Genomic DNA, 21,154 nt, shown 5'->3' on the forward strand with positions numbered 1-21,154 from the left:
ATGCTCTGTGTCTCATCTCTCTGCACCTTTATCTTGGGCAGGGGCTCTGTGCAGTCCCAAGCTTTTGCATTCACTAGCGAAGTGTTTTGTAAAATGTTGCAAATTACATCTCTGCTTTCTTCCTGCCTTCCCATTTCCAGTAATTTTAACAGGTGTTTCACCTGCAGACTAGATTAGGAATGTTATATATTCATGTTATTGGTGACCTTGTTTTCTCAGCAATATGGCTTTAAAATAACAGCCCTAACATTTGAAGTCTCTAAACCTCATCTCAGCCTGGGACTTCTGCAGAGAGTTTATCAGTTAAAGAGCTTAAAAGATGATATTGAATGAAGACCTTAAAACTACTCAGAACCTGTTTTGACTTGTGAGCTCTTNATTTTCAGAAATGCTCTGTGTCTCATCTCTCTGCACCTTTATCTTGGGCAGGGGCTCTGTGCAGTCCCAAGCTTTTGCATTCACTAGCGAAGTGTTTTGTAAAATGTTGCAAATTACATCTCTGCTTTCTNACATCTCTGCCTTCTTCCTGCCTTCCCATTTCCAGTAATTTTAACAGGTGTTTCACCTGCAGACTAGATTAGGAATGTTATATATTAATGTTATTGGTGACCTTGTTTTCTCAGCAATATGGTTTTAAAATAACAGCCCTAAAATTTGAAGTCCCTAAACCTCATCTCAGCCTGGGACTTCTGCAGAGAGTTTATCAGTTAAAGAGCTTAAAAGATGATACTGAATGAAGACCTTCAAAACTACTCAGAACCTGTTTTGACTTGTGAGCTCTGATCTCTGCCAATAGGTTAACCCTGATTAACTTTCTGGGTGTGATCCCATTGGGTGAACTCTAAGAAAGTCTACCCCATTGGTTTTCAAAACATTTCTGTTTTTTAAAGTAGCAAAATCTTTTCCTGAAAGATAATTTATGTGAAAGTTCAGTATATAAAACAGTATATAAATCGAGCTGAGTTTTTCTACCCAGAAGGAGGGGCTTCAAAAAGAAGTGCTCAAAAAACATTGATGAGCCTGATTTATTTTTTTAATTAAAAAAATTTATGCATCCATTCTGTTGTAGGTAGTTTTTCTAAATTACACTTTGTTTTCTCTTTTAAAAAAACTATAAATCTTGGTTTCCTAGGCTAATAATACTTACGTAATGATCAAGAGATCAAGCAGGTTTTAGAAATGTCTTTTCTGTCATGGACAACTTCTTCAAGTCTGCAGTTTTGGGGCTCCTGGGTGGCTCAGTCTGTTAAGCGTCTACCTTCAGCTCAGGTCATGATCTCGTGGTCTTGGGAATGGAGCCCAGCCTAGGGCTCCCTGCTCAGCCGAGAGTCTCCTTCTTCCTCTCCTCTGCCGCTTCCCACTGCGTGGGCTCTCTCGCACGCTCTCTCTCTCTCTTAAATAAATAAATAAAATCTTTCAGAAAAAAATAAACTCTGAAGTTTTGTGGTGAAATCCATCAAAAATAGTGTAATGTTGTTTGCACCTTTGTCATGTCTCTTTGCACCTTAGTTTCTTGTGCAGAAAACAGTTACGGGATAAACTGTGTGGCTTCAATATTGATGTTCATTCATTGATACAAATGCAAAACCCATGTTTTAGCATAACTTCAACACTTAGGGTCTTCAGGGCAGTCCTCTGGAAAGTAAAAAAAAAAAAAGCCAATTTCAGATGGACTGAGATTTAAGTCTTAAAGGTTTGCAACGTATTTTGGAAGATCTGGACTCCTACATCTCGTTCCATATATTGATATTATAATTTTATTGCCATGAATAAAGAATGGTCTTAATAGACAGTCATGCTATCCAATTATCAGCAGAAAAGCAAATTAGTAACAATGCTAAAATACTGTATTTTCTCACATTTTATTGTTTTCTACGTCATATACCTACAGTTCAGATTGATTCATATGGCCACTTAGCCAGGGCTGTTTTATCCATTGGCCTCTCTGAACTCAAGAGTCTAGGGATTAGGAGCTTTGCAAGGGCTTGCTAAGATGTTTGAGTCCAGAAAAGAAAATATAATGGCCTCAAAATACAAAAAGAAAACTGCTAACTAAAAATGGGGAACTGTTGAATCACGTGTCTCTCAAAGCTAACATTCTGTTAACTAATTTAATGCCAGTCTTCTACAGTCATATGTCAATGTAATAACCTTTAAAACAAAAGAACAAAAATGAATTATTTATTCTTCATAAAACTCAAGATTTTACTGTGTGCAAAATCCTTTAAGACAATTTGCAGAATAAAAATAACAACTTGAAGTAGAATATTTAGTATGTTTCTTATAAAGTCAAATAAGGCCAAAATATGAAAGGCCTAGAAAAAGTCTTTTTATTTATTTTTTTACTTTTTTAAAGATTTTTTTATTTATTTGAGAGAGTGTGAGAGAGCGCGCATGAGCGGGGGGAGGGGCAGAGGGAGAAGCAGACTCCCCGCTGAGCAGGGAGCCCAACGCGGGGCTCCATCCCAGGTCCTTGAGATCATGACCTGAGCTGAAGGTAGAAGCTGAACTGACTGAGCCACCCAGGGGCCCCTAGAAAAGTCTTTTTATAAGTCCTGTACACTTAGCAACTAATTTGCCTTGACAAGTTCATTAATAATAATTGTTCAAAGTAACAATCTACTTTGCATATTATCAGGGTCAAAGTTAAATAGGAAATACTCAGGAATAAAATTACTTAGGTCATATGCTGAAGTAGACTTTGAACTGTTTCTGTAAAATAATCTTGTTTTACCAAGTGACATGTCTATGGCCCACCGTATGGAAATAGGAATATTGTCTATGAAGGGCAAGTTTTGTTTTGTTTTCTTGCTTGATTTATATTAAGTCAGTTGGTCAAGTGTTCCATAATTACATGTAATTTGTTTTCCGTACATATCAGAATGATGATAGAAAGGATGTTTCAGGAGTGTTGCAGGGAAGACCTTTAATTCATCTGTTCTCCAGGAATGAATTCTTAATCTAGAGTTCCAGGACCTGCAGTTAGTAGTGCATGGTATGTGCATGGGCCGAGTTCTATAACGTTCACAGTCTTAAAGATATTCATGCATGTGTGCGTACACACACACACACACACACACGCACACACACATACACACAGATAAAGAAGCCCTGCCCTAGAGTTTCTCCTTGGATCAAGCCAGATTATCAAAAGATTACATTCTTGATCCTATTATCTGGAGTCTTTCTTTGCCCCCTGTCTTCCCCATTTACCTCTTACTTGCTTAAGAACAAACCAAACTGTGTTTCAGTTTTGAACCCAAAGTTTTGTAGAGGTTTTTGGGAAATAGACTTGTGAAATCTTTAACTACATCTGTTTGGAAAGCTGGTGAGGGTATTGTTTATCATGTTATTGAGAACCTTCCCTAGGAAGATCTATTTCAGAAAATTACTTTAGAGGTGATTACCTCTTTGGAAGTCTTTGGAAAAGATTTTGCCTCTCTCAGGAGACTGGTAGTTTTTTTGTTTTTGTTTTGCTTTGTTTTTACCTGCATAGTTGTGCCTACTCCTGTTTTACTTTGTCCTGGTTTTGACTTTCTCTTCTTATTAATACTTTTTACTCTTAGTTATTGTTTCCATTTTTGTATTCATTATTGACATAAACCTGAAAGGAGGGTTAAGGGGAAAAATAAGTGAATATCCAACTCATAAGTGGGGAAATTAAATTTCAGTTTAGTGGCTATCCAAAGTAACAGAGCCTGTCCCAGGTGAGGCCTCGAACATGCCAGACTTGTTCTTTTGATAGTTTTCCATACAGATGACGGAGAATACTGGTTATTGGTAAGCAGTGCAGCTTGAATGTAGACCTGTAGGAAACTCCTCTCCCCTCCATGCCTTCCCAGGTTATGAAACTGCATCCTTTTTAGCTCTCTGGAAATATTACCCTCTTACTAGAGGCAACACAAGTGACTATGAAGTTTGTCTTTTCTGTTTACAATAGCATCTTAGGAAACAGGATGGGAGGTGGTAGCAGAGTGCTGCCAGACAAATGTAGAGGCACAAAGCTTGGGTTGCATGTCTGCCTGCTCTCTCTGCATATTTCCTCTCTTGCAGAGAAAGAATATCACAGTGATTAAGAATGGATTCTAGAGGCAAGTAGATTAATGAAGCCCAGCTCTGTACTTGCAACCATGTAACCTCAGGAAAGTTACATAACCTGTCTTTGCAAAAGGAAGGTAGTTATCATTTATCCCATAAGGTTGCTGTGAAGATTAAGCACTTTATATTTGGAGAGAGCTTAGAACAGTGCCTGGCACATAATACAATCTCAGTAAGTATTATATATTATAATTACTGCCAGAATTATGAATAGATACTGCATAAACAGGTTCACCTTGTAGAAAGAGACCCCTTGGAGAACATTGGAAATCAGGTTTTTCTCTTACATGTAGAAAGAATTAGACTCAGTTCCCTGTCAGTGTATTTTCACCAGGGCAAAATGCAGTGGGCACGGAAAATGAGTTTTAAAAGGATGCCGATGTCATTTTGCATACAGAGCAAGACCTGGGACTGAGTTTTAAAGCATCCCGCTAGTACCTGCCCATATCCATTTCAGGTGAGAGCAGAAGGGATGGAGAGGGCCGGGGAAGAATAGACGAAATCGCATGCACAAGGTTGTTGTTCCAGCTTTGGAGGTTGGAGTGAAGCCACCTCGAAGATTTGGCCTTGTATGTTTGTGATCCTAGAAAATTTCCCCAGCATTAAAGTTGTGCTTCAGGGAACAGAAAGAAGTAATGATTTTTGTATCTGTAAATAAGGTCGTTGCTATGTGTGAGTGGCAACGTTCCATAGACATTAGCTATTTTCACTTTCTTGTGGTCCACCCATGAATTACAAAGCTCAAAAGGGTGTTCCCTTTTTAGTTGAAAATAGCTTTTGGCAGCATTTTCTGACACAGTTCTTCCATGTGCCACGGGACCTGTCACCTCAATCATTTTGCTTTCTCTTTCATCCTCCCACAAAAGCGATTTTGAGGGGGGAGGGTAACTGATCAGATGAAGCTGAGGGATATGTGAGCATGTTAATAACAACCTGTCAAAACCCGAGATAGCCAGATGCAAACACGTTAGATTAGGGGTAAGGTGGGTGTCTAGAATGTTCATACCCTCATTTACCTGAAATTCTGTGCGTGTTCCTCGTCCCATCCTGAGAGCAAAACATTTCTCTCATCTTCACCTCTAATAGTATAAAAACCAATAGGAAACCTTTTTTTTTTTTTTCTTTTAAGATGTACAACACTCACAACTCAAAAATTCACTCCTGGCCTCTTTGATTCTCAAAAGAATTAATGAAATGAGTCCCAGGTTATTCTTTACTGGGGGAAACATAAATAATCATTAGTGATTTCATAGGAATTTCAAAATAATGAAGATCAAATCTTCAAAGAAGCCTTGCTGTATGTACTGGAAAGTCTTAAGAGATACACTTAAAATGGGTCACTTTGGCCCAAGTATTGTTCCAAATGCTTACTTACATTACTCAGTTTAGACCTTCATAACAACCTCTTGAGGTGGGTACTAGGATTATAACCATTTTTCAGATGAAGAAACAGAGGCACAGAGGGATTAAGGATCTTGTATAGGTTTGTACATCTAATTGGGAGTTAGAGGTGGCAGTCAGACCTGGGCAGTTTGTCTCTAAGATGCTCCCCCCACAAAGCCCTGGATGGTGGTGAATTCTGAGAGGCAGTGATAATTCACTGAGGCTTGCTCCCTCCTCACAGATTAATTGGAGTAATCCCTCAGGCCCTGAAATATCTTGTAGCTAGTTGGTGAGAGAACCAGGGCCCCAAATTTTGACTCCTTTCACCCTGTCCAATACCTCATCTCATAAGAGTGGGATTTCACTAGGAAATATTCCCATAAGATTCCTCTCTTCCTCTTCTGCAGCTCCTCTTTCTCGGTGCTGATCCATTCCCAGTGCTTCCCTTTTGAAGTCATGGTATTCTGAAAGGAGCACAGGTGTGTGGTCAAGACACCAAGGTTTGAATCCCAACTCTGGTATTTCCTAGCTATGTGAAATTAGGCCACACTCTTTACTTCTGGGACCCTATATTTTCTCATCTATACAGTGGTAATAAACACCTGCCTTTTTTTCATGTTGCTGGGTTTTCTCCAGAATCAATGTTTCCAGATCTCTACATCTTTGCTACTTAAAGTGTGGTCCACACACCAGCAGCACTGGTGTCACTGGGAGTGGCTTAGAAATAAAGGATCTCAGGCCCAACCTCGGATCTCCTGAATCAGCATCTGAATGTTAGCAATATCTTCAGAGGACTGGTGTGACATGAAAGTTAGAGAGGCCCTGTGAAAGCACCACAACTTTAGGTAGAAGGGTTCTTGTCTGTCTAAGAGGTAATTCAGGTCACCAGTTTTTTACTCTTGGGACCAGTTTTGGAATGTGGACTGTATTTTTTAAAAAGCTAATTTACTGCATATACTGTCTATTATTTAATACCCCCAGTGGGGTCTGGAGCAGCACCCTTAAGTAAAACACAGTGACTATTACATTGAATGGGATAAAGGTAAAGAATATCTTTATTATTGTCTTCAGTGTGTTTGCTGCAAACTTAAACAACACGTTTTGGGCTTCAGAGCTTTTGGGGTTTTGGAAAGACTGGAGAGGACTGGGTGTATGAACTTCTTAGGGATGTCCTGCCCTGCCAGATGCTATCAATTGCTCTAAACCCAAGGCATGTTTTGGGGGTAGAGAGGCAGCTCATTTTCTCCTCCATTCTGGAACATTAAGCTTGAGGAGAAAGTAGAGTGGATAGGAGGTGCAGGCATTTCTTCACATCACATAAAAGAATGTGTGATTCCTAAAAAGAAGAAGACTTTGCTGGTTATTTTTTAATTCCCTGGAAATCAAATAAATAGCTCAATTAATTAAAAATCTCTTATTGAAGATATTGATGATGTGGGTGATTTAATCATAGAAATGAATGTTCTTATGATAAAACTTCTCTAAAAAGATTAAAGAACTGCACCCTTCAATTTGATTTTTTCCACTTTTTCTTTTACAACTACCTTAAATGTACTCCGATTATGTCTCAAGGGCTCAAGCAGGCAGAACATTTGGGCTGTTTCTCTAACATGATGCCTTTGTTGCAGCCTTGCTTGGAACAAAAAGAAAGGGGAGAAATCCATTAGCATAACTTCATCACTGATATTTCAAAAAAAAGATCCACCTAAAAGGAAAAGCCATTTGAAGAGCCTGTATGGTTGAAGAGATGGAAGAGAATAGGGCCTCTGCCTCAGTAGAATTGTCTTCTGATCCTAGCTCTTCCCCAAGCTGCCGGCAGGACCTGGAACTCTCCTCTCTTTGTCTGGAGCACAAGACATTTGGTGGGTAGTCCGTGCTGGGCAACAGGCGTATGACTTTCCTACCAGAAATATCTACCAACTCACCTCAGAGCCCTTTGAGACAATGAAACTGAAACGACCAGCTCTGAACCGAGCTAGCTCTGGAACATATACACACATTCATGGTAACGCCCAGAGCTTGTTCTTATCAGGGCATGGTATTCACCTGTGTTAGTTATTTCACACGTAGTCTTCATAAGACTTTGGGAGAGTATTATCTCCACGCTACAAAGCAGGAAACTGAGGCTTGGGAGGTTAATTAAATTGCCAAAGGTCACACAGCTAGAACCCAGGTCTGGCTCATTCCAGAAACTGTGCTCCACACCACTGTGGTTTCCAGTTTTATTCTGAGCCTTAGATTTGCCTTAAGAGCCCTAGAGTTCAAGGTAATGTAGCAGTACCCTGAGCAACGAGGCTGGACAGGCTATCTAAACACTGTCCATGGAAATGGTGTTGGGTAAAGGGGGAGGGGAGGTGGCAGGACTGGGATTCATGAGCCCACGGAAGATGATTTATGGCTCCTTTTCAACCTGCCTTCTATCTTCCTTCCAGGGATATAAGTGAGATAATCATAGGATTATAGTGATGAAATGAAACTCCTAAAGCCAATCTATCCCCCTGCCTTCAGGCAGTGGTTCATTTAAACTAGACAATTTTCTCCCTTTGTTTAAAGATCTTAAGAGGAGGAATTTCCAAATCACTCAAAGATACCTATGACAGGGGCTCACAGGTCTTGTGGTGATTAATCTTTTTCTGATAATAAACCCAAATTAATTTCCAAGCATTTATTGAGTTCCTAATTGTCCCCTGTGCTAAGGTGGGTGGTGCAAGTTGTGTGTGTGTGTGTGTGTGTGTGTGTGTGTGTGTTAGATGTTGTAGGGAGGCATAGTTAGCTCGCCCTTATATTTATTACAGTTTTCTTGGATCAACAAGAGTAATACAACTGCAATAATTAAAACCCAGTAAAAACATATTCAGAAACCACATGCTAAGTAGCAATAATTTCCTCCTGGCTCTGCGGGAAATGAGACCTATGACTGTACAAGCCACTAGACATCTCTGATAGTCAGCTTCCTCTTCTGTAAAGTGAGGCAGAGGCCATCTTGTCACCGTGGTTGCTTAGCAGCCCCAGGAATGCAGATTCTTAGATGTGTGGTAGGGACTATGAGGGTGATAAGACCTCAGGAGGGAAGTGATCTTGGGGGGATAGTCTTGTTAAGGCATTAGGGAGTTGGTTCTGGAAGAACGGGTAGCCTTGGCCTCAGGAGAGGAAAAGACACTTGGAAAACTGCATGAAAACAGGGAGAAGGATCACGGACGGACCAGCCAGTGAGGGCCCAGTGAGGGAAGAGTGGGGCCAGCTTACCTAAAATTGCACATAGATTTGAGGCATTGGGGTTAGAGGTGGCATCTCATTGGAAATGACAGCAACAATCACATAAAGGGAATGCGGAGAGAAAGGAACTACATGATTAGATCATCTTGCATATCCTGGGCTTTAGGCTGGGTGCTTTAGGGGATAACCCTCACACCCACTTAGAAATCAGAGGCAAGGGGCACCTGGGTGGCTCCGTCATTAAGTGTCTGCCTTCGGCTCAGGTCATGATCCCAGGGTCCTCGGATCAAGCCCCTCATGGGGCTCCCCGCTCAGCAGGAAGCCTGCTTCTCCTCTTCCACTCCCCCTGCTTGCGTTCCCTCTCTTGCTGTGTCTATCTCTGTCAAATAAATAAAAATCTTAAAAAAAAAAGAAATCAGGGGCGAGTTTCCCCAGTCATGTATGATGAAACAAGACTCAGAGAGGTTCTGTAATTTGCCTCTGGTCCCCCTGTAAGCAAATGGACTCAAGTCTATTTAACTCAAAGCCTGAGATTTCTGGATGGGCCAGGATATGAAGAAGTAGGTGTTGCGGATATTTTATGGAAAAGTGGAGTAATTTCCTTAAGGGGAGGAAGCAGGGGAGTGCTGAGGCCATGTCGGCTTACAGGTGGCAGGATGAGAGGGGTAACAGGCATCCTAAAGTCATATTCTGAGAGGTTGAAGGGAACATGGATCGGTTACGGGGTTGTGAGGCCAGAAATGGGCAAATCAGAGGTGACTACAGTGTTCGGAGTATGAAAAAACTTGGAATGCTCTGATTCCACAGATATCAAGTAGGAAGAGAAGCTGGTTTGGAGATGAAGGTGAGTTAAATCCTGGATATAAGTGATCTCAGTTGCTGTGCCCAGAAGGGTGCGGATGCTGTGCATGCAGGGACTTCGGCATAAAGGCAGAGCTAAGGAGAAAGCTCCGGGAGTGATGAACGAAGAGAAATCATCAAAATCTGAAAAAAGGGAGAGCTCTGCAATGGAGATAGAGTAGAACCCTTCCAGGACATATGTGGGAAGAGCAAGAGGAGTCTGCTCTTCCCACATAGGAGACAGTGAGTATTCAAGGAGAGCATAAGAAAAGCAGGCGAGCAGAATATCTAGAAGCTGAAGGGAAGGTGGTGTGTAGGAAAGTGGGGTAAAGTGAGGAGGAGGGGGGGTGTGGGCCCGTTAATCCTCAGAAACTCCAATTACAACAGAGAAGTCTATTAGAATGAAGATAGAAAGGGGCGCCTGGGTGGCCTGGGTGGCTCAGTCAGTTAAGCATCTGCCTTTGGCTCAGGTCATGATCCCACGGTCCTGGGATCGAGCCCCCCACGTCGGGCTCCCTGCTCAGTAGGGAGCCTTCCTCTCCCTCTCCCTGCCCGTCCATCTGCTTGTGCTCTCTCTTTCTCTGTCAAATAAATAAATCAAATCTTAAGAAAAAAAAAAGAATGAAGACTGAAAAATCCAGATTGCACGGGCACGTGTGTGTATCATTTCAAGGATCTTTTCTCTTTTGTTATTTCTTCAGGCAAATAGTACAACTGTGCTCTTTAGATTTTCTGCAAAAGGAGAACTATTCTGTAGAACTTGGTCTGATACAACTTTGTACTTGAAAACAATGCACTTTCCTAGGTTTCCATAGGGTGTTTTAAAAAAAAATTTTTTTTATTATATCACGTTACATGGGGTGTTAATTGCTGAAAGTGTCATCCGATCTTTGGAGCACTCACAGGCTCACTTGGTAACCACGGAAGTTCCTTCCGTGAGCCAAGTCCTGTGCTAGGCATGGCCCTGCGGATAGGCTGATGGAGTCATCTCCCCACTCACCCACCAGCCATGTTGTCGTTAGCTCAGGTAGACAAAGGGAGCATCAGAGGCAAAGGGAGCCGCTGAGAGACAGAGGCAGAACTAGCCTCAGTCTCGCAGTCTGCCTCCATAATCATTTGAGGCTGGGGACAAATGTCAGTTCCCTTCCAGACGGTGCGACCCTCTATTGCATAAACAAGTGGGAACTGAATGTCAGCTCTAGCCCAGGAAGCCCTTTTCCCCAAGGCAGATTTGGCGGGGAGCTCAGGGGGTTTGCCCCTTTCCCCTGCAGAGATCATCTGTTGGGATCAGGTGGGTGTCACCCCAGTGATCAATACCCTGGGAGAGGGGCTGGACGGGGATGGGCAGCAAATAGGCCAGGCAGTTCCTTTTTCTTTGATTAGTTCTTTTACCCTTTCAGACAGAGTGCTTGTCCGCCTGCTTTGACAAGGTAAATGCAATATGTTTGAAATCAGTATGGGTTTCATTATAAACAACCTGTGTCGCTTCTTCCATTGATACTCATTTCACTGACAAGCAGTTTTGGTAAATCACAGTAGCTTCTTTACTGATCTCTCTCTTCATTCCCCGCTGCACCCCCTCCCCGCCCCGTGCCCACTACACCACTTATATACACACAGAAGCCCTTACGTTCTGTATGTTTTCATACATGGAGGGAAGACAAAGCCTTTAAAAATATTAATCATCTTCTATTTTTCTTAGACGAAAATTTCCTGCACTTTTGTTCATGTAAACGCGAAATTATCCTTCTGCAAGTCGAGGTGGTGGCAGTTCCTGAACACAGTTATATTTTGCAGATAACAGGATTAGCTTGGATGTGGGTAATAAGTTGGTGAATCTCCCCCCGGCCATTTCTCAACACTGAGAGCACTAATCCTTTATGCTTTGATGTCTTCTACTTTTCCATCAGGTGCGCCACGGACTATTTGTCCTGGGGCAGTCAGCTCTCTTATAAGATCTCGTAGTGTCCTCATTAGCTGCGCCTATTTACCCGGCCAGCCTGTTGAACCCAATTTATAGTTTATGTGATTAATTCCCAAAGTACAGTAAACCCTAGCTCTAAGGCTCTCTATTATATGACTGCATCTCCTTTAAGGGCAAACACAAGCTTCAGCTCTTTTGCTATATGACTGCATCATATATAATACGCTAATAATTTTACTCTCGACGACACATTAAACATCTTTCTATATACTTTCTTTATAGCACACAGCTCATAAAGAAAAGAATGTTCCATATTGGACTGTAAAGTGCTGACTATATGAAGGAGTCATTTGGTTTTTTGTTTTAAAAAATTTATTTTGGCTGAAATTATGGCACAGCACTACTATCCGGTTTGAACAGTGAATTGGCAAACCACGTCACTGTACAACTCTTTATCTACTGAAATATAAGTTTGAGAAGGCTTAAGAGGTAATGTGGCAGCACAAACCCATGGGCTCCTTTTCATCTTTAACGTGCAGGCTTGGAAGATAAAAGGTTTAAGTGCGTGTATGTGCATATGCGTGTGTGTGTGTGTGTGTGTGTGTGTGTGTGTGTGGAGAGAGTGAGAAAGCCAGACAAAGACAGAAAACAAAATGAAGAGAGGAACACTCAGGCAATCTATGTTGACTTTGCTGGGATTTTTCTTATAGCAGGAAGAATTATGGAGAAGTGACTTACAGTTGGTACAGGGGGAAGCTATACTGGTGGTTCTCAACTGGGCCTATCTCCCTCCCAGGACATTTGACATTGTCTAGAGATATTTTTGGTTATCACAACTCAGGGGCATGCTAGTGGGCAGAGACCAGGAATATGGCCAGATATCCTACAGGCAGCTCCTACAACAAAAAATTACTTGGCCCCAAATGCCAGTAGTGTCAAAGTTGAGAAATCCTGACCCATACTTTTGGATGATGGAATTAATAGCAGGAAACTTAATTATGTCTGCTTTTAAATCTTAACTAACTTCAAAGTTGAGAGGGCATGAAAAGACAGTTGATATTTGGCATCTCCCTTTATTTATCTTTCTATCTATGATCTATCTATCTATCTATCTATCTTGAATTTTGCAAAGACAGCAAATCAGGGGCTGATTATTTACAGTGTGAACCGCTTAAGCCTCTTACTTCTTTTTACTTGCTAACAACTAATTTGGTGCATAATCAGATGGGTGGGTGGGTGACCAAAGAAAGGTGTGAGGTATGACTCAACCTCCTTTGCTACTAGTTGGCAGCTCAGGACAGCATTCGAGGGGCTAAGATGTGAAAATGAATGTTTTTGCAACTATGGATTTCTATTATTTATAACACCTCTATTCAATAATTTCAAGTCTATGTCTTTCTATTATCTCTCTTCTCCATTGCTGGGAGAATGAATAATCACAAACATTTGCTGATCTGTTACTTGTCTATTAATAATCCCACAATTCTTTTTTTGGATAATTTTCTCATGCTGTGGTCTTTATTTAGAGATGAATAGACTGAAATGGTAAAGGGGGGAAAGTAGCACAAGAAACAATGGAGAATTATTAAAACACTGTGATGGGATGATCTTAGAATAGGAGCCATCCTTGCTGCACTGACCCAATGCTTTGACCCTGGTTCCAGAAAAACTGCAGAGATTTGATAACTGTACAAGTCACTAGATAGATGCTCAGACACTTCCTGGATGAGTTTTCCCCTTAACACGTTTATGGAGCAAGTAGCTTCTTCAGGGAATATAACTTTTTAGAGAAATGTTTCTGTTTCCAGGTTCTTGTCCTGGAGCCTGCCCATGATTTTTTTTTTTTTTTTCATTCGGGGTCCCAAGAAGAGGACTTTGAGTTTACTGTTAATTAAATACTCTCACTAAATGTGTAGCTGAGGAGAGCTTTATCTTCCCTCCACTTCCCATTCCCACATTTCTTTAGGAATTGGAGATTTCCGACCATGTGAGATCCTCAGTGACCCAACTGGGTCATGGGGCTTCAGCATGAAACATTTAGTGTGGCTCATGAGGAAGGAGATTACATAGAAACTTGGCCATCGGAGAAAATCAAATCAAACTACGTTGAGATATCACCTTACAGAAGTTAGAATGTCAAAAATTGACAAGGCAAGAAATAACAAATGTTGGAGAGGATGTGGAGAAAGGGGAACCCTCTTACACTGTTGGTGGGAATGCAAGCTGGTATAGACACTCTGGAAAACAGTATGGAGGTTCCTCAAAAAGTTAAAAATAGAGCTACCCTATGATCCTGCAATTGCACTACTGGGTATTTACCCCAAAGATACAGATGTAGTGAAAAGAAGGGCACCTGCACCCCAATGTTCATAGCAGCAATGTCCACGATAGCCAAACTGTGGAAGGAGCCAAGATGTCCTTCAACAGATGAATGAATAAAGAAGATGTGGTCCATATATACAATGGAATATTACTCAGCCATCAGAAAGGATGATTACCCAACATTTGCATCAACATGGATGGAACTGGAGGGTATTATGCTAAGTGAAATAAGTCAAGCAGAGAAAGACAATTATATGGTTTCACTTATTTGTGGAACATAAGGAATAGCAGGGAGATCATTAGGAGAAGGAAGGGAAAATTGAAGGGGGTGGAAAACAGAGGGGGAGACGAACCATAAGGGACTATGGACTCCAGGAAACAAACTGAGGGTTTTAGAGGGGAGGAGGTGAGAGGATGGGCTAGCCTGGTGATGGGTATTAAGGAGGGCAAGTATTGCATGGAGCACTGGGTGTTATAGGCAAACAATGAATCATGGAACACTACATCAAAAGCATAATGATATACTGTATGGTGACTAACATAATAAAAAAAATTTAAAGATATTTTATCCATAAAAAAAAAAACTTTGTAACCTTTCCCCTAAAATGAAGACGCATGTGCATTTCTGGCAATGTGCCTTATCTGCAGTGGGTTTTCTCCAGGGGTATAAGGTAGTGGAGTAGTCTCCTGATTGGCAATGGTGGCATTTAGAAAACTCAGTAAATATCTCAGCAGAGATAGTACTAACTTGGCTTTGTGTCTTTTCAAGTAATCTGACCCTTAGTTCGCTATCCTTTGAAATACATGTAGTGATGCTGGACTCCCTCATAGGGACATAGGAGGAATCATTCATAAAACATATTGTAAAGTTTTCGTGAAACTTTGAAGTACTATAATAAATTAGATGTTGATACCTTCTGGCTCTAAAATTTTCTGACTTTATGATGCTAAACAGGGAATTATCACAATCTGTAAAAATTCAGTTGGTGGTAGAATGTGCTAAGGCAGAATTTGATCCTGAGTAAGTAATGTTGCATATTTTTTTTGTTTTGTTTTTCACAATACAGTCAGCTCTTGATTTTCATCATAAATAGTAAATGGAGATAATCTCAAGAAGATGAGATTAAAAAATTCCTTGCAATCAAGTGACATAAATAAGACATTTTTAATATTAGAATAAATTTACATTTTCAGAACATGTAATAAGACAGATAATATTGATGAAGTGCTTATTGTGTCCTAGGAACCCTGCTAAGCTTTCTATGCTGATTATATCTTTTAATCTCTAAAGTAATCCTGATAGGTAATTTGCTATTATTATCACCAGTATACTGAGGAGTAAACTGAGGCCTACAGTACCTGTAGTAAGGGGCAGCAATGGGATTCAAACTGGAATATTTCTGACTGCAGCATCTGAACCCTAAACCACTCCATATACAACATACTGCTTGGATTCTCATTACAGAGGAATTCCATGTGGACTAGCATGCATGGTTTTCCTATGATCTGTTATTAAAGCACACTGGACTGAAATCTCTTGAATTTAGCAACTCAAATATATTTTTAGTTGAGAGTTGGTAAAAGTAGAGTAGTCCCTGAGAAATGGGTAGAAAACAGAACATTCTTTTATGTTCTCTTCAGTTGCCTGAGGAAGGTTAGGAAGGGGGAATGCCTTCTAACAATTCAGCATTGTGGGGCCTCAGCAATTCTTGGCAGAGCAAAGTTTTTTCTCTTCTGCCTGAGGTGTTTAGGATGCTAAGCAGATCAACTCTGGGCTCAGAGAGCAACAGCCCTGACTGGACATTGGGTAATCTGGAATAAAGAGCATGATATCAGTAATGATAACAAGGTAAGATTTGCCTTTCTTCTCTGACCATCACCACCACCTCTTCTCTCAAACAAAAACAAAAACAAAAACAAAAACAACGAAAACAACCCTCAACACTATAGGCCATATGATTGACGTAATTTCTCTGAAATTTTCACATGTTCTGCAGAGCGGCCGAGGCATATAGAGGTTGGGGAGACGTAAAGTACTCTGGGCTTAAGAGGTTGAGAGAGAGAGAAAAAAAACATGAAACAAAGAGAGTGTTATGGGGCATCTGCTGTAGGTCATCGAAACGGTAGGTGAGGGAAAACCAGCTGCTGAGGTCAGTTGAACTCTCATAATGTTGAACTCCGAAGGGACTTGGATTCCCTGGACATCTGCTGGGTTAAAGACCCATGAAGGATCAAAGGAGTTACTGAATTGGAGAACTGCGAATTTCTGTTACCAACCGTAGCTAATGTAATTGAAGGAGAAATTGTGTTAGATCTGCTTATGGACAGGTAAGATTTTATTGAAAGTAGGAAAACGAGATGGGTTTAATACGATTGCCTATGTGATGATGTGTACATAGTAGAGTAAAAATGAAAAAAAACTGAATAGAGCAGTACCAGAGAATTAAACTCAGAGCAAGCATATTAAAGGATCAAGTTAGTACAAGAGAAAATATTAAAACTCCACAAGGTGGTAGGGGGCCAAAGCAGTCTTGGGGACAGGCATAATTGTGTCTTTCTAGACTGCAATTCCCCAGAAAGAGGAAGGTGGAGAGACAAACTAACAGATCTTCACTGAGGCCTCATGTAAGCTTGGTGTGGGCTCCGACAGAGCCATCCAGGAAGAGCTACAGTACCACATCAGTTAAAGCTGTCAGGGCAGGGAAGATAAGGACAGTAAGACATCTAGAATCGATTAATGATAACAAGAGGGTTAAAGTGAAAAGGGGATTTTTTTTAGAGATATGCTAGGCAAATGGAAGAGATCAGAGAGAAACTTGTCCAGAGTATCTTACTGAAGCAAGACTGAGAGTTCAGAAGTCATGAATTCAGATTTTAATCCCAGTCCTTTTTGAGATAGGAAGGCAATGACTTGACTTATTGGCATCTGAAGTTTCCCTTTCAGTAAGAATGAGAGGAATCAGCCTTCAAGTAACTAAGTACACGGGTGTCGATTGTTGAAATTTCAGGGGGCTCTGAAAAGCTTCAGCATTCCCCCTATGCGTCACCGAAGCCATTAATGTGTGGCTTTATTCAATAGTGATGTTAAAATATGCCTGGCAAGGATAACACACTGCATTTCATCAAGGACACATGAGTACTTTCCTTTGAATAGGCTTTAAATTGGACCTGGAGATTGATTTGGCCATTCAAAGATGGAGGGCACCAATGAGATAGAAGTAGTGACCTTAAGTGGGTGATATGGAAACTTGGAAGACAGGCTTCCCCCACATCATAAGCTCATCTCAAGACACTTATGAAAGGGTAATCATTCTCACCATATCGTGGCCCAGTCTGGGTGACACTTCTTTAAGGCAATCAAAAAAAGGTCGGGGGGCAATATATTGTGGAACGATCTCTCTTACCTTTTCCTTGTATATATAGTGATTGTTGAGGGCAATAATTACTAGTTGTAGGAGAGAAAGAGGGGATTGATCAATCTAAATTCCTTTTTTGCCTTGGGGCTACATTCCTAGTTGAAAGAGAAGGAAGGAGCTTCCCTTTCCCAGCTGTAAAGGAGAAGTATTGTACCCTTACAGAACTATAAAATAGCCCATCTGGAAGAGGTCTTACAAGTAAACTAGGTCCTACCTCTTCTTTTTAGATGAGAAAATTGAGGCTCAGTAAAGATGTTTGGCTTTCTCAGCTCATCATTAGTGTCAGATCCTGGTGACTCTTGACATCAAAGAGACACTGTTGGCAGTAAAGGGATGCATGGAATAACCAGAAGATCTTTCCCTTCCCGTAGCTCTTCCAGTAACTTAATTGCTTAGCTTCCTGCCTCCCCTTCTCTCTCCTCTTTCCTCCCACTCTTCTTGCTTCCTGTTAAATTTGGGGAAAATAAGAAAATAATACGCACCCATATTCTCCCACCCAGGAAAAATTTTTTCCTAATATTTTAAAAGCACAAGTGGTATATGAAAGTATTCTGTTTTTAAAGAAATTATAACATAAAAAACAAAACTAATGTCTTCTTTGATCTTTCCTTTACCACATCATGGTTCTCTACTGCCATTCCTAGAGGCAATGACACATCAGACGAACTTTTTTTACTCTTTTTAGTCATTTTACATACCTGTATTTGAGCCCATTGAAAATATACAGCATTGATGTGCGTGTGGGGAGGTCTATTTATAAATGATTTTGCATATGTAGTCCTCAGCTGGTTTTTGCTATTCAAGCATAGTTTTGGTATCAGTGTTGATATTGATATGAATATTGATCTTGTTCATCCCTCTTTACTGTTGTAAAGTATTTTATTATATAAATATATCACATTTTATTACTCTATTCATGTATTGATGTTGTTTAGATTTTTAAAGTTATAAACCGTGATGATTGAAAATCCTGGTATCTGTCTCTTTGTGTAAAAATACCAATGATTTTCAAGGTTGCATATCAAGCAATTGAGTCTCTGGGTCATATGAACACATAACTGTGGGATGTACTAACAAGTTGACCTCTAGAGTACCTATACTAATTTGCACTAGCATCAACAGAATCTTAAAGTACTAATTCTTTACATCTCTAATACTTCATACTACAAAACATTTTGATTTTGCCACCCTGCTTGCTGAAAAGTAGTATCTCATAATTTCAATACTAAAGTTGAGGCTCTTTCATATGTTTATCAGCTATTTGTAACTCATTTTCTATGAATTGCCTGTTCATAAACTTTGCCCATATTTATAATAGACTAATTTTTTTCTCTACTGATTGGTAGAAATTCCTTATACATTGTGGATTTTATTACTTTGTTATATTAAGTTGAGAAATATTTTCCCCTGTCACTTTCTTTAAAAAAGTTTTTAATGTTACTTTGTTAAAATTTGATAATTACTTTGTAAGTAAACTTGCCTTTTGAACTTGGGTAAGAAAAGTTTCCCTACTCTGAAGTTATAAATATTTTTCTATCTTTTATTCTTTTAATAGAAATTAATATTTTGGATTTGTCTTTAATCTGGGGTTATTTTTGTGTATGGTATGAGATAAGGTTCTAATTTTTGTATATGGGTGGCCAACTTTTTTATTCCATTTCAAATTTTTCTATCATTCCATCCCTGGGGAGCAACCATTTGTTTAGATTTCTACCACCAGAGATTGTTTTATCTGTTATTAGACTTCACATAAATGTATACAGAATGTGCTTTTCTGTATCTGGCTTCTTTTGTTCCACATAATGTTTCTGAGATTCCTATGTTGGTGTTAATTTTCACAGCTTTGCTAAATTCCCCTATTAATGATTTTCAGTTAATTTTTGTGTGTTATCTAATTAATTGTTGTATAACTAACATAAAACAACTGAATTTAACCTTTTCTTATAAAAGCCACTTGCATGCACGCACGCACACACACACACATTCTTACATTATTCTTGACTTTAATGGGGAAACTCTAATATTTCACTGTTAAATATATTAGCTGAATGATTTTAATCGAATTTTCAGGTGAGGACTTCTTTAGCTGCATCATATACATCTCGATCTACACTATGTGTTATATTTTATACTGATTCACTTCTAGATTTTTGGAAAATTCTTTTTCTAATTAATGACCTATGAGTTATTTGGAAGTCTTCTTTTCATTGTCAGATGTCTAAGACCTATGCTTTAGTCTATATAAGAGCTTGTTATTATGGTTTTATTATTTTGGGGTTTTTTTTGCATTTATAATCACTGAGTATAGACTAATTTATACTTTTTGTCTTTAAAATTTCTCTGTGTTTAAGTATACAGTTTTTTATACTTTTTTAAATTCAAGTGTGATTAACATACAGTGTTACATTAGTTTCAGGTGTACAATAACATGATTCAACAATTCTATACATTTGTCAGTGCTCATTGAGATAAGTGTACTTTTAATCTCCTTTATCTATTTCACCCATCCCACCACCCACCTCCCCTCTGGCAACCATCAATTCATTCTTTGTGTTTATGTCTGTTTTAGGAGGGGAGGGAAATTGTCTCTTTTTTTTTCTCCATTCACTTGTTTTGTTTCTTAAATTCCACACATGCATGAAATCATATTGCATTTGTCTTTCTGTGACTAATTTCACTTAGCGTTATACCCTCTAGGTCTGTTCATGTTGTTGAAAATGATAAAATTTCATTCTTTTTTATGGCTGAGTAATATTCCATCTCCCACACCTTCACCTTCTTTCTCCATTCATCTATTGATGGATCCTTGAGTTGCTTCCATATCTTGGCTATTATAAATAATGTTGCAATAAATGTGGGGGTGTTTGGTGTTTTTTGTTTTTTTGGGGGGGTAAATACCCAGTCGTGGAATGACTGGATCATATGGTAATTCTATTTTTAATTTTTTGAAGAACCTCCATCCTGTTTTCCACAGTGACTGCAGCAATTTGCATTCCCACCAGTAGTGCACGAGCATTCCTTATTCTCCACATCCTCAGCCATGTTTGTTTCTCGTGTTTCTGATTTTAGCCATTTTGACAGGTATGGGGTGATATCTCATTGTGGTTTTCATTTGCATTTACCTGGTGATAGTGATGTTGAACATCCTTTCACGTGTCTGTTGACCATCTGTATGTGTTTAGAAAAATGTCTATTTAGGTCCTCTGCTCATTTTTAATTGGATTACTTGTTCATGGTGTTGAGTTGTATGAGTTCTTTATATATTTTAGATATTATCCCATTAACAGATGTATCATTTGTAAATATCTTCTCCCATTCAGTAGGTTGTCTTTTAGTTTTGTTGATTGTTTCCTTTGCTGTGCAAAAGCTTTTTTATTTTGGTGTAGTCCCAATAGTTTATTTTTGCTTTCGTTTCCCTTGCCTCAGGAGACATAACTAGAAAAATGTTTCTATGGCTAATGTCAAAGAAATTACTGCCTGTGTTTTCTTCTAGGAATTTTATGGTTTCAAGTCTCACATTTAGTTCTTTAATCCTCATTTTGAATTTAATTTTGTGTATGGTATAAGAAAATGGTCCAGTGTCATTCTTTTGCATATTAATTGTCTAGTTTTCCCAGCACCATGTTCAAGGGACTATCTTTTTCCTGTTGCATAATCTTGCATACTTTGTCATAGATTCATTGACCATATAAGCATGGGTTTATTTCTGGACTTCATGCTCTTCTATTGATCTATGTGTCTGTTTTTGTTTCAGTATCATGCTGTTTTTATTACTACCACTTTGTAGTATATTTTGAAATCTGGGATTGTGATACCTTTAGTTTTATTCTTTTTCAAAATTGTTTTGGCTATGCAGGGTCTTTTGTGATTCCATATAAGTTTTAGGATTATTTGTTCCAGTTTTGTGGAAAATACTGATGGTATTTGATAAGGATTGCATTAAATTTGTAGATTG

Source organism: Ailuropoda melanoleuca, chromosome 19 (assembly GCF_002007445.2).
Source record: "Ailuropoda melanoleuca isolate Jingjing chromosome 19, ASM200744v2, whole genome shotgun sequence".
In the NCBI taxonomy this organism is placed as follows: Eukaryota; Metazoa; Chordata; class Mammalia; order Carnivora; family Ursidae; genus Ailuropoda; species Ailuropoda melanoleuca.